Source organism: Bactrocera tryoni, chromosome 4, assembly GCF_016617805.1.
Source record: "Bactrocera tryoni isolate S06 chromosome 4, CSIRO_BtryS06_freeze2, whole genome shotgun sequence".
NCBI lineage: Eukaryota > Metazoa > Arthropoda > Insecta > Diptera > Tephritidae > Bactrocera > Bactrocera tryoni.
The window spans coordinates 41,359,210-41,374,068 of NC_052502.1; the positions used below are offsets into that span (position 1 = coordinate 41,359,210).

Consider the following 14,859-nt stretch of genomic DNA (forward strand, 5'->3'; position numbering starts at 1 on the left):
TATAATTGCATTATTTACTTTCTTGATAAATTTTTTGCTTAATTATATTAATAAATTTTTAATGAAATTAAAGTATTTTAAATTTTAAAAATAACATACAAAAGTTTCTTACTTTATAAAGTTACGTCAGAATACATAGTCTGTCCAAGGTACTCATTGAAGTTGATATACCCTGTACAGTATATGTTATAAGTTTGCCACGAAGTTTGTATCTCCCAGCAGGAAACATCAGATTAATATATATAAAAATTACCAGCGAGACGAGCTGAGTCGATTTAGCCATGTCAGTCTGTCTGTATACTATGTATGTGAACTAGTAATTCAGTGTTTGAGATATCGATCTAAAATTTTGTGTACATCCTTTTCTCCGCAAGAAATTGCTTATTTGTCGGAACCGTTGCTATTGGACTACTAAAGCATATAGCTGTCGTGCTAACTGAACGATCGAAGTAAAGGGTTTGTATGTAAAACTTTTTAATTTGATGCGATATCTTCATTAAATTTGGCATTGGGTATTGTTTTTGACAATGCTACAATTTTCGAAGAAATTAAGCTGACCGATTAAAACCAAGTTTTTGTAAAAATCCTTTTTTTATTTATGGCGGGTTTTATGCTTCATTGTAACCAAAGTTAACTTTTTTTCTTGTTCATTTTACAAAAACTATGCAGTTTGTTTCATTGTTTTTGTTTTCTTTGGGAATTCATTAGTTTTGTGAATTCTCCAATGGTAATCTGGTAATCTTGACATTAAACTAAACGTAAAAAAATTAAGGGTTTACTCTTTTAAAGCTCATTACCTAACATAGAACTCCTACTGACCTGTGGTTTGTTCTTTAAACGTTAATGCTTATGTTCATGCTCCAAACTAGACCTCGTTTTTTTTGTATTTGTGGTGAGTATACGCCATTTTACCATTTTTTCGTGTAGTTCCACTTTTTCTAATACCCCACAGACCACACTGTACTTCGAAAAGTTAAATTCAACATTTTCGGTTTCAAATGCAGATTTGAATTGTGCGTTTTTAAAATTCATGTATATTCGATGTCTTTATATCTACCCACGTGGCATTCTAAGCTTCCACATGTTTTCTTAATTCTGTTACATAGTGTATTCGTTGTACCAAACTGAAGAAACAAAATTTCTTTATATGTAATTACTCTAATGAGAAAATAATTATAGCTGAAAACTAAATTATGTTCTTATGCAGACTTACTGCCACTCTTCTTGCTGTACCTGGATTACTTATAATTGTTATTGTATGTCGGAATTATCTCAAAGCATTCAATGTGCTTAGAAATGACTTTGCATGTAAATGCCGTTTTAAGTCATTGTGGTTTTACTTTGTCTTCGCCAGCTTTTGTCTTCCGTCTTATTATTATTGTTTATCTAACAATTCCTTTATACATATGCTGCGCATTTATGTGCTTTTTGAATGAGTATACATGTACTATATAATATACATATGAATGTACATGCGAGAGGAGTAGTTTCCGCAAAGTTTCCTGCTTTTTCTCTCCACAGACAGACACTTAAGTGAGCGTGTGTTGCGAAATATTGCAATAAATTCACAGAGATTGCGGCGATGTAATCGCTGACTTACAACATTATACTTTCACACCTTAAAATACATACTTATGCATGTATGAACGTGATATTTGGCAAGGATATTTACATGTATATTTTGTTCAAATTTAATAAAATTGTGTTAGTGACTGCCTCGCTAAAATTAATTATAATATTTACGTTCGATAGATGCAACTCGTTGGCTCAAATATTTACCTCATAGTATATAGTATTGCTTTCTACCTAGTTGTCAATATGGCTTGTAATTGATATTTACATATGTTCTGTACAAATAGCGCATGAACTAACAAGAGAACAATGTTTACGACTGAACAAGCATCAGTTCATTGTTTGATAGAGCTTACGAACACATAGTTTTTTAAGCCCAAAATGGAGCCAACTTTATCGCCAATGTCACTTATCAGTAACGAGTATAATTGGTTATACTTATGGTTATATTATGGTTAGGTCTTTCGATCTTTTTAATGGGTTAATAATAAGAAACATGAAGCTTCGAATAGCAATTACCCATCTAAAGAACAACAAAGCAGTGGGGCCGATGGATTGCCGGCCGAGCTATTAAAACACGGCGGCGAAAAACTGACAAGGTGCATGTATCAGCTGCTTTGTATAATATGGTGAGATGAAAACACGCCCGACGATTGGAATATAAATGTACTCTGCCAATCCACAAAAAAAGGATACCCCAAAATCTGCGCCAACTAATTGGACCCTATCAGTGTGGCTTTAGGCACGGGAAATCAACAACTGACCAGATATTCATCATGCGCCTTATCTCGGAAAAGAGAATATCTTTGTCGATTTCCAAGCTGCTTTTGATAGAACGAAAAGGAGCTGCCATTATTCTGCTATGTGTGAACTTAATATCCTCGCAAAACTAATACGGCTGTATAAACTGACGATGGGCAAAACCAAAAGCTCCGTCAGGATCGGGAAGAACTTCTCCAAGCCATTCGATACCAATCGAGATTCCAGACAAGGCGACATCTTTTCGTGCGACTTCTTCAATCTAGTCTTGGAGAAAATAATTCGAGCTTCTATAAGATTGTACAGCTATCAGCTATATAGCTTGTAAGATATCATTGGCCTCAACATCCGCGTCGTTAATTTTGCTTTCTCCAGACTGGATGAAGAGGCAAAGCAAAAAGGTCTGGCAGTGAACGAGGGCAAGACGAAATATCTCCTATCATCAAAAAAACAGTCGTTCTACTCTCGACTAGACTCCCAAGTCACTGTTGACAGTCATAACTTCGGAGTCGTAGATTATTTCGTCTAATTTGCGACCAGTATTAACAGCAACAACAACTTCACCTTTGAAATCCAACACAAAATAACTCTTGCCAACAGGTGCTACTTTAGACTAAGTAGGCAATTGATAAGTACAGCCTTCTCTTGCTGAACGAAAACCAGACTCTATAAGTTACTTATTATTCCCGTCCTGCTATATGGTGCAGAGGCTAGGACGATGACAACAACTGATGAGTCGACGGTGCGAGTTTTCGAGAGAAAAGTTCTGCGAAAGATTTATAGTCCTTTACGCGTTGGCCACGGCGAATATCGCATTGACATAGTTCAGCGAAGTAAGAAACAGCGGCTACCCTGGCAAGGTTATGTTGTCCGAAAGAATGAAAACACTCCAGCTCTGAGAGTATTCGACGCAGTCGTAAGAAATAGAGGAAGACCTCCACACCGTTGAAAAATACCACGTGGAAAAGGACCTATTTTCGCTTGGTATCTCCAATTGGCTCCACGTTGCGAAAAAATTGCAGTGTCTACGCCAGTAAAGAAGAACAAGAAGGCTCACCATAATCCTATAGCCCTAAATGAACTCCTAAAAACCACAAGATATTTAAATATGCGTTGTACCTTTGTACATTAATTCAAATGAGGGTAAAGCGCCCTGTTTATGGAGGTTTTCCTACTGAGGGATTTGGGATTTGGATTAGCAATAATATAATTGTATAAAAAGCGTTTAGGGAAGTCAGATAAATGGTTTGCAGCAAAAATAACCATGATGGGATAGTACAAGTTGACAATGATCAGAAACATAGGAGCAGACTCTGGCCTCTATGGAAACCAGAAAACCATGTTGTTAGTTTAGATTAACCATCACAGTCATCAAACGTCATTCCAATAGAGAAGGTTGTGCTTTAATGAAAGTCAAAATATCAGAAAAACATTTAACATAAACAAAAAATTTTGTCCGGCTGACATACTCGTAGGTCGTTTCCTGTTGAATAGACGGCAAATTTTGTTGCAAGTTGTCATCAAATATGTCAGGCTGAAATAGACTTCGTAGTTTGGATCAAATATTGAATAAACGTCAGCTATACCGTTATAATTACCACAAACGGAAACGTTATTTATTGAATGCACTTTCTATCATTGCCAGGTTGTTCGAATTTGGTCATAATATAAGAAGAAGTTTGCTAAAATTAGTAATAATATTTGAAATTCGAAAATAAATTTCTTTTTTGGAAGCAAACTTTGAGAACCAGACAAATTACTTTTATTTACTTTTAACTCAATCTCATAAATTGGATTGGTCCAATACCCATTCGAGTGTTGTACAGTGTTATTACTTTAGATTCTCAAGAAATAGTTGTTATTTATATTCGCTCCAGAACTACAAACAACAACAAAACAAAGAAATTTTTTGTATAGCCAACAGACAAATCACTTTTGATTACAGATATTTTTAATCAATTTTAATCAGTCTGTTAATAATTTAATTCATATACCATAAGATTGTTATTTCAAAGTACATAAATTTAAATTAAAGTACCAAGTAGTAAACGAATGCAGCTAACTTAGCATATACCTACAGTAAAACAAGTTTGCATGTATTATAAAAAAATAACTGCCTTTAATGCCTGATATGGTCAACTAACTGGTATAGTGAGGAGTATGAAGAATGTAGACAAGAGAAATCACACAGTTTGACGTGTAATAAATCTTTTTAATGCTAAGACATGGTTGGAAAATATACTTTGCATAAAAGCACGCCTTCATTTAATAGTCATTAATTAATCTTATGACTTAGTAATTTAAGGGCAAAGATTGGACGTCAAATATTAATGTGTAGTACATGAGCATATTTTGACACAAACATACAGCGTTGCTACCATAAAAAGAAATTCTCCTTAGATGCAGCCAGAAACCGAACTTTTCTATATATACATATATATATGGTACATACATTTGAGCAAAAGTATATATATTTTTGAGGTTATAACAAATATTATTAGATTGAATGCCATTACTTTTGAAAATTTAACAATTTACCCTCCTTTTGCATAACTTTTTCTAAGGTTAATATTTGCACAGAAGTTTCAGCAAATTTAACCAAAAAAATGAAAACTAAAAATTAACTTAAACTGGCTTATATAGCACATGAATTTTTTCGAAACATTTCTATTGACTCGACTGAAAATACTCTTCTAAGCGGCTGCGCGATTTAACCATTTTATATTATTCATGCATTTAGTTGGTTGCAGTTTTTATGCTCACTACTTTACACAGATTTCAAAACTAACTATGTGGCAAGCAGAGAATAATATGCTATACGCTGTCTTGATTCCACTTGACGTTGAGTTTGATTAGTAAAATGCATGGAAACATCACTTTCAGTTATCTCATTTCAATATGGCTAAATAGGACAGCCGCGACCACCCCACCATCATTACCCAGTGGTTTGCCCTGTTGGTAGTGTATTTAATTCATGATGTGTCAGCGCTGAGAGGCCGCCTGCGATGATGCGTGCCGTGCATATTTATGTATGAGCATGCTCATCCATCACTCCTGCAACGGCTAGATCATAAACCAAATGAGCGATGGGATGCCCTAGCAGCTTTAACGTATGCCAAGAGGATCTCATAAATTTCCCATTTACTAGTGGATATATACATACTATACAAACTTTTTGCAGCTTGCAACAGAGGCGTATGCATTTGAGTACAGCGCTACATGCATCATGGATACATATACTATTTAGAACATTACCAACACATGTGTCGGACCAACATTTACTTGCTGAAGTCTAATTGAATCTAGCTTTATGAACTACGGAGCTTATTAATGATTGTCGTACAAGCAGAAGTAGCATAACACCGCATGCGGTGAGCTTCTCGGCGTTTGTATGTGTATGTGCTCAGCTATTACAGCAGTGTGAATGTAAGAAGTCAGCCAATATGAAATATGTTTGACAATTTATAAAACATGGATGAACATTAATTCAAAATTAAAATGTTAAAAAAACACTTTGCTCAATGGGTTATTTTTTAGCTTTGAATACACTTTTTCGAATACCAGTTTCTCTAAAAATAAAAAAATAATTTTCCACAAGCGTTTATCGTCTACTTTCCTGATCTCATGGCTAGAAGATATAACTGAAGTTAACACAAATTAGTTCAGATAAAATGGAAATTAACTCTTTTTTAATTCTGCTTCAGAAAATTGCGTTCCATCTACACAAACTTTGAAAAATATTTCCAAATAAGACAGAGAAAACAATTAGATCGTAACCTACATACCCACTCAACAATTCAGTATAATCAGCAATTAGGAATGTAATATTGTGTGTACCAAAAAGCTCGATATTTTCAAATTATTTATACCAACCTTGACTAGAACGGAAAGCTTTTACAAGAAACGTTGAGAAGTTGGTGTTAAGTCCTAGGTTGAAGATTTTATCCGCTGCCATAATTGTTTATTATTACTATTGTCAAAAAACTACTAAAAGAATTGTGTGATTAAGGGGTTAAAACTTTTTTTATTAATTTATTAATTCGACAACAAAAATATTTTCCTAAATCCTCTAAAACATTTTCCTAAATTTTCAAGTTGATCCGGATAATAGTTTTGGAGATACGGCCTTGAGAACTTGTACGCTCGAGGCTAGCTAGGCTAAGTGCGCCGTCTCTAAACGTCCCGAAACTGTACTTTTGAGGTCGGTTGTCAAGATTTCTCGAGAACTACTCAACCGGTCTTTATGAAATTGTACATCGGTCTTTGAGATACAATTCTTAAAGACTTCGACGAAGGATGTTTGCTCGATTACAACTATTTGAAAAAGAGTAGAAAAATTTTTATTTATTTTGTAAAAATGTCCGCCAAAAATCCAATTTTCAGTTTTTTCCTTCATTCAATTTCTAAGTTAAGCTTTTAACTAAAACACGCATTTTTTTACTTTAGATGATCCTGTAAGGAGTTATCCTGCCAACGCGGGCGCATCTTTTTTGCTAGGGGTCACCGGGAATGGCGACGCAGTGGCTGAGTTTAAAATATTACCTTACAAAAATTTCAGAATTTTTTTGTTAATAGTGTATTTTTGTAATAATAAAAAATTCTAATAAAATATTTCATTTTTTATGTGAGAAAAAAATTGTTGAAAAAGGCCGAGGAAACCCATGTAACCCCTTAAAAATCATAAGCCGTTGAACGAAAGTTTCAGATTTCGAATTATTTCTTTAACAAGACTTTGTAAGACAAATAAAATTCCTTTAAAGATTCACATTTAAATACAAATACGAATACAAATGTAAGTTCTTGTAAGCAAGCTTTAACAACTGCATTTTAATAAAATTTGCATACAATTCATTCGATAAGACACCACTTCTCTGGTAAACAACTAGTGCAACCAATTTTAAATGTAACGTGCTAAACTTATTCAATGAGCAAAACAAAAATAATGAAGTCATTGAATATTTAATTGAACAATGCTGAAAAATTCTATGTTGCAATGCACAAAACAAAGAAATTCCATTCCACCGCAAAATCAACAAAAAGAAAAACAAGTGCAAGAACGTATGCCTACCTCAATATATGTATATACATATATATATATGTACTATATGTATAAATTGTATAAATTGTAAATGGCTATATGCATATATGAGTCTATGCCTTCTCTTTATAAATGCGTTAATATTTATTTACAATTGGTTGACAATGGCAGCACTGAAAATTTATTATGCAAAAGCTAGACCGATGCGTCGCCTAACCAAATATACATATATTTGTGCTTCTGCGTACTATATGTGTATTCGTACATATGTATGAAAATATCTAGTAGCAGTTAATCTCAGACATGGGTAGGTCGATGTTGAAGCCGTTCGCTGCGTTGGCTGGCAAAAGTCACAAATTCAAAGAACGATTTCGAATGCATAAAAAGTAAGCAGCAAAATAAAAATGTAGAAAGACTTAAGAAACGAACATAGCAACGCGAACGCAATCCGCAAGCGTCAATGGTCAAACAAGTTACCAATTGAATAATCAACGAGCCAACTATAGACTTTACGCCCACGATTGTGCCGCCTGTTTTGGTATGAGCCACCTTGTACAAGCCAACGTTTTATTATGTTACGAGCACATGTTCATTTCGCGGTTTTGGTCGATCGCATTTCTGTTAAATTAAGAAAATTTTGCAGCCCAACAAATAATGCTTTTATAATTTTAATGCGGCTTAAGATGTGATTTTCGCTGGCTGGTATGAGTTTCGCAAAATGCGTAAACAGTCAAATGTTTGATTGATCGACAAACACCCACCAATACCAAAAGATCTACAAGAATGTTTCGTAGAACATGTCGAGTGGTCCATGAGACCTACCAGCTGTATTGTATAGTGTTATAAGTGGCATGTGGGTCGATAAGTTTATATGTACATAACTTGGCCGTGTGATTATGCGGCACAAACCGCATCATTTCCATGTTGGTGGTGTTTCGATGTTGGTGTCACGTAACCATTGCTAGTCATACAGCTGTCATTGCCATAAATGTTAAATAAAAATTTTGAAATAAGATTTTGCCTTGATATGTGCTAATGGAAATCAACTTTCTTAGTTTTAGCAATAAAAATGCATTCAACATTCAAATTTAATGGACGATAAGGAGTATAGAAAGTTTTTACGATGTTGCGTCATACATATACTAGCTTAGGACTACTTTTATATTGGTGCTGAGATAAAAATCGCAAGCGACATTGCCTTTTTGCTTGTCGCAATAAGCTCTGAAGCTTTTGTATACACTTATTCCCACAACTCTTTAAATCGTCATAATATATTTCCAGTATACTAAAAGTCAATTCTGATACTTCGAATGTTTCTTCTTATTAGAATTAAGTAACATATGTTTGGATTTGTTTAAGATTTTATGATCGTGAGCGTGCTAAGAATATTTAAAGTCAATGTTCGTGGAAAACAATGTGGATCGTTGTCTGATTTAAGAAAAAGGTGCTCATGAGTGAAAAAGTTGTTATAAATCATATAATATATTACATATATATGAGTTGCAGATTCAGAAGATCTGTATTTGTTCGATTGATACATTCTCCACGGTTTATCTTCCAAGTTTTCCAACATAATAGGCATCATATAAATATGATAGATACGTCTGCCGCAGTCAAAAATCTGAGGAACATTTTCGATCCTTCTATTCAGACACGGTAATTATGGCGACAGAACTGAAAGTTGACAAAAAAATCCAATTAGAAGGGAAATGAAAACTTGCGAAGAATACTACAGGGACCTCAGTTGGAAACAATCGGCGAAGATTTGAAGACGCGCTTTTCTAGAAAAGCATTGAATGAATTTCAACTGAGTTTACTGCTTCCAGAAAAAGCATGTGCTTTGAAAACCAATGAAATGAGAAATTCTATTGATTGCTTGATAGAAAGATTCAAAAACCTTTTGGATAATGACAATGTCGTGCGACGTTTGAAGCTTAAAGGTGAACTTGATCACTGGCAGTGCCATTGGGGCAAAAGTCAACAGACAACAAATTACCGGCTACTGCATAAGCAACTTTAAAAAACTCCGATGTAGACCTATAGCCTATAATTCGTAGTTATCTTCGCATATTCTGTCTGTGACGAATGCGAGCAGTGGATGCGTTTTTTCGACATTTCGCCGCATGAAAACGTGACTGAGGACGAACATGCTTCAAGATAGATTGAGCGGGCTGGCGTTGCGGCACATGCTTCATGACATTGAAGTCACTGTAGAAGAAGTTCTCAAAAGATTTTCAAAACTTGGCCCACATCGTTTTCTTTTGTGAAATTTTTCTAGCCATTACACGAACTGACTACGGTATTATACATTGCAATAAAGGATGTCACCCGCAAGTCTACGATTTGTAATGTGTTTTTTTTTCAATTTAGTTGGAGTTGATATGGAAGGTCGATTAGAAATTTATTCACTATGATATTTAACTGCTTAAAGTCTTCTATATTTAATATGATAAACTTCATGTTTCAAGTAAAAAACTATGGATCCGCCCCTGTATATATAATGAGCGTGTCATTCTAATTTCAAGCAGCTTAGTGCTTCATTCGGTTTTTTTGGTTACTTGATATCATACAGCTTTGTATCACAGGCACACATTCAGACATAAATTTTTATGTCTTAAAATGGTTACATAAAACCACACTAGCACTAAATAACTACTTTTACTACTTTCGACTACTGAAGATCGATTCCGAAAATTCGATTATTTTACGAGAAAACTCGATTCTCGAGCAGAATCGGAGTCGAGTTTACCATTCCTACTGGCAGCCATCGCGTGCACATATAATAACCTCCGCACAATAACCACCACAAAAAAATAATTTTTTTTAGAAAATTTGAAACAGGCACCTCTTAATATTAATATTAAGAGCTCATCTTTTGAGTGGCTTTTTTCACATTTTCGAAAGTTTTTAGCCTGTTTTTCAGTTGAAAAAAAGGTTTCCTCAGAATGACACACCCTAATATATATACATACTTGTTACGCCCTGAGCAGTGTACTGATTGTCCCGAAGTTTGTGACATCCAGAAGGAAACTCCGGAGACCTCATAAAAGCAATGTCCGCCTATCCGTCTGCTATATTTATATACAAACCAACAAGTGAATCAGTTTTTGAGACACCAATCTGAACATTTTTACACGCCAAGAAACTGCTCATTTCGGAAAGCCGATATCGAATCACTAAAGCATACATACATACATACATACAAAGTTAATTCTTTCTTTTTTTTAATCACTTTTAATAAAGTTTGAAAAATCCGCATCTTTGGGTCAATTAGAGCACACTTAAAGGCGGTGATCTCTGCGAAATTGAAATGATGACAAATTGTTTAAGGAATAGAGGAATTGCTTCATGCCGCGAGTTTTGCTCGGTTCATGTTAAAATCACACCATTCTGGTTCGAAGTTATGTATTTTACAATAATATGTTTGCATCTATTATATGTTTGCGTATTTTATTTTTCGAAAAACAATTTTAGCCTTAGTTCTAAAATCAGTTTTGGATAGAGTCTTGTGTGGAAGTTCACGCAAGGGAGGAAAGTCTCTGAGCACCATTCACTTGAGAGTGGCCAAAAAGGATTCTTTTACATATGGCTCAAGCAGCTCACTACTTCCGGTTTTTGACCAAGTGTCCTCTAGAAAGCCTCAGAACAGCCGTTTGAAGGCGAGCTAAAGTGAAAACGCAAACTATCCCTCTCAGGGCTTAGCGCTGGGTTTGGGACCGACCACGTAAAAAAACGCCCCCAATGGAAAGAAAACAACAGCCTCTGACAAGAGACCTTTTAACTCGGCTATAACTGCCAGCAAAGAATAAGAGTTCTAAAATCTGTAGAATATTTTAGACTTTTTTCTGCCATCTAGGACAGACATTTTATAAAACAAACCTCCTGGTTTACTAAGGAAATATCGAAAAGTAATTATTGTTGTATTGGAATAAACTTGTACAAATACAAAATTACAGCGGTTTCATTTCACAGTTAGACGCAAATTTAAAATAATTTCTTAAACCTCTACATAAAACCTTTTAGTGACTTTTGAATATAATTATTATGACTATTGACAATGACATTTTGTTCCCAGCCGGAGCTAGTGAAAGACTTGACAGTGGTAACTTTATGAATTCTAATTTTTTTTTCACATAAAATGTTTCTTAGAAATCAAAATTATTTTATAGGAGAATTGTTGTATAATATTAGCCTTTGACTTGTTGCATTTCAATAAGAACAAATGTGAAAAGTTTTTTTGAAAAAGATTGACAAGAAGGCAGACGGGCTTTATCTTTATTTTGGTACCCAAAAAGTCACTATAGTTTGTAAGTTCTAAACCTCAATGTTATTACAACCTCTGCGAAAAATAGTGTATGCTTTAAATTATCATTATATACATACATACTTGTACTATATAGTATTACCTACATACGTACCCACTCATATTGTACTCTTAGTTATGTACGTACATAATGAATGTAGCCCATTTATGTATGTTATTATAGGAGCGCAAGTTAATTTTTAAATGGGTTAATTCAATGCAACACACTTCGTCTGTCAGTTGCGTGCTTGGCTCAAATCACAATTCTTAATAATTATCCGAGTTGCACATGCAACCCGTTGGCATAACTACTTGAAAATCAGTTAGCTAACAGTCGTCACGCTTCAGTGGTAACCATCAAGGAGCCTTCCACATAGTTAGTAAACAACATATGTATGTATGTATATGTGTGTCATGTATGCGAATACACATGAACGTAGCATACAAAAAAGCACAGCTAGCCATTAAAATTTTGCTCTATCCGTTCGAAAAAACTAACTGAAAAGCAATTTCTCAGTATACGGCTGCTCTATGAGGCCATGAAAATATTTTAGGTAGCAGCCATACGAAAACGATAAAACAAACTTTTTAATAAAATATTTACATTTAGCTTTCTTTTTGAAACAGTTTGAAATATGTAGGCATTCAAATAGTTAATATAACAGTTAATAATATTTCAAATAGTAAACATAATAATCAATTTTGCTTAAATTTCGAAAACTTGAAAACCTTATGTTAATTTGAAACTCACCTCAGTTTTGCGGGCATTCAAAATGTGTATCCAATATAAAATTTTAAACAAATTTAAGCTCTGTTGAAAAATTCGCTTCTGCTGAGTAGTCAAAGTCTCCAAAACAATGTTTTCAGTCTCTGACAAGCGGAGAAAAATACAAGTACATTAAAACAAGTTCACGAAACCTACAACACAAATACGACCGAAAAGACTTTGAATTAGCCGAAAAAATGTACATATGTATGTACAACGCGCATATACAGCCACACAAAAGTATGAAAATACATACTTGTGAACAACGGCAACAAGCCGAGCAGTCAAGCTTAGCATCAGAAGCAGAAGCAAGTTAAAGCCAAAACTTGTTGCCACCACTCACTGCCACATACTGCTACAAAATTTTGGTTGATGACGTTACGACGTTATATCTTAATTTTCTGGTTTTGAGTGTTTTTTATTTAAACTATTATTATTCTTTGATTTTGCATTACTTAGTGCATTGTTTTGGTCGTGCATTTGATAAATTGGCGTTTTGTCTATTTCACTTTGTAGTTGGTTAAAACTGGAATTAATGAATCTCAGCTGTTTTTTATTCAAAAGCTTTATTTGAGGACGAGTTGAGAAGAATCGCAAAACACACGAAGCAATACTCGCATATGTGCATAAAATACGAACAACACTGTGAAGGCGAGACAAGCCAATGATTACCTACCGACTTGGCCCGTTCACCTTGAGTTGCCAAAAATTTAAAATGACAAAGCTACGCTCACACACTTCGTTGGGAAGTTATTAAAAATTAGCCAATACGTGGAAGCAGTATAAGCTTATATATCAAGCTCGAAATTCATTTAAACTTCGAATTCATTGAGGAGGTTTGATGCCATACAATTTGGCACTCTTTTTATAGGTGTGAGCGTTTGTGCAAAATTATATAAATGTAAAAGATATCTTTCTTAAATAAGATTATGGAACAGCTGAGTTAATGTATTTATGCTAATTTCATCAGATGGAGGGTAGGTGCAATGGTGAGCGGTATCTTTATGTGTACAATTAATGAAATTTTTCAATTTTCTCGTAAAACAATAATACCATTACAACTTAAGGTACATATATTAATAATAACTGTGTTCACACATTTATACAAAAAGATCTATATTTTGTGTTCAATCGCTAGCGTTGTTGTATGCATTTTCACTGCTGACCCCATTTGCTGGCATTTACACTCATGCCCTTGTTGTACAATATTTCAGTAATTAAATTTTTGTTGTATTTTCATTCACATTTACACACTTTTTCTAATGATTTCCACACCTTTGCACGAAATTTGCCATTACATAAAGGGTCAGTCGTTGCATAGTGTTAAAATTGGCAACTTTTGTTGTTGTTGCGCTAACGTTCAGCTCGCGCTCTCATTCACACCCACTCCTCTACACATGCTCCATTGTTAATTTTTAAATGAGTTTATTACAACTCTCATTACAGAGGAATTCTGCTTGAATTTTTCGCTTCACGATATGTTGAAAAATTTGTTTAGTTTCATTGGAAAACCTTAACGATTCACGCTTAAAAAGTATGTACCTCACTTCATGTACCCGCTCGCTAATATCGAAAATAGTTTAAGCCGCTATCGCAAAGCAACATCTTTTTTACTCACTTCATTTAAATATTTGCTCGTCTTTTGTTTTGAAAACACAAAAGCGATCAAGCGACTAGCAAAACACAACACACTCCCCAACTGCCAAAAGTATATACATATGTATATACCAATAATGATAGTAAGTACCACACAATGTTCCGTACCGTGGCCCGCACTGTTTGATTATCTGCTCTCGACTGTTTTAGCCACTCGCGTCAAAGCTTACCTGCAGCCGCTTTAGCTAATATTAATGGTCGGACTCTCCACACACGCAATGTAGCTTAGCGGATAACTTGTTGCATTAGACAGAATCACGTCTAAAAGCGCTAGTTACACCTTGCCCGCTCAGCCGTAAAATCCAACACTTTAAACTGCTTCGCTCATACATTCTCTACAAGCTCAGTGATCGTTTTTGTAGACTTCTCGCGTACCGTTGGCGCAAGAGCAGCTATGGGGTAGCGAGTTCCTCCTATTGCGTGGTGAATTCAAGAGCCGCGTTCATTAGAATCACGATTTGCTGTTGGCTTGATGCGGCTGCTGCATGCTCTTTTACAGATATTTACAATTTGAAATTTTGCTTAATTCTACAAAAGCATATGTACATGTTGTGTAGAGTAGCTAAACTCCCACTGTCAATAATTGCAATATTTTGTTACCAAGAAACTTGTTTCAGTTCGTTGGCTGTCTATATTCCGTCTGGCCATATAACGAAAATTAGAAAAAGTCAAGTATGTGAGTAAAAATAAAAATTTGAAATTCCGCACCCATAGCATAACTCCGCCAATATCTAACTAATTCAACGAAACAATAAGCGATAAGCA

At 34.7% G+C, this 14,859-nt stretch overlaps 1 protein-coding gene across 4 annotated transcripts in view; it reads right to left on the minus strand.

Annotated features, from left to right (window-relative positions):
• The window catches only part of LOC120774401, a 40,700-nt gene extending 26,478 nt beyond the window's left edge, over positions 1 to 14,222 (minus strand). For 2 of the 4 annotated variants that reach the window (XM_040104020.1, XM_040104021.1), the window contains exons 1-2: positions 14,057 to 14,221; positions 12,424 to 12,590 (exon numbers count right to left, since the gene is read on the minus strand). The gene's annotated coding sequence lies outside the window, so the exon portion shown is untranslated. Of the gene's footprint in view, positions 1 to 12,423; positions 12,591 to 14,056 lie in introns of all 4 variants that reach the window. The other 2 variants (XM_040104023.1, XM_040104022.1) reach the window with 2 other exon arrangements.
• Positions 14,223 to 14,859: the final 637 nt, after the last annotated feature.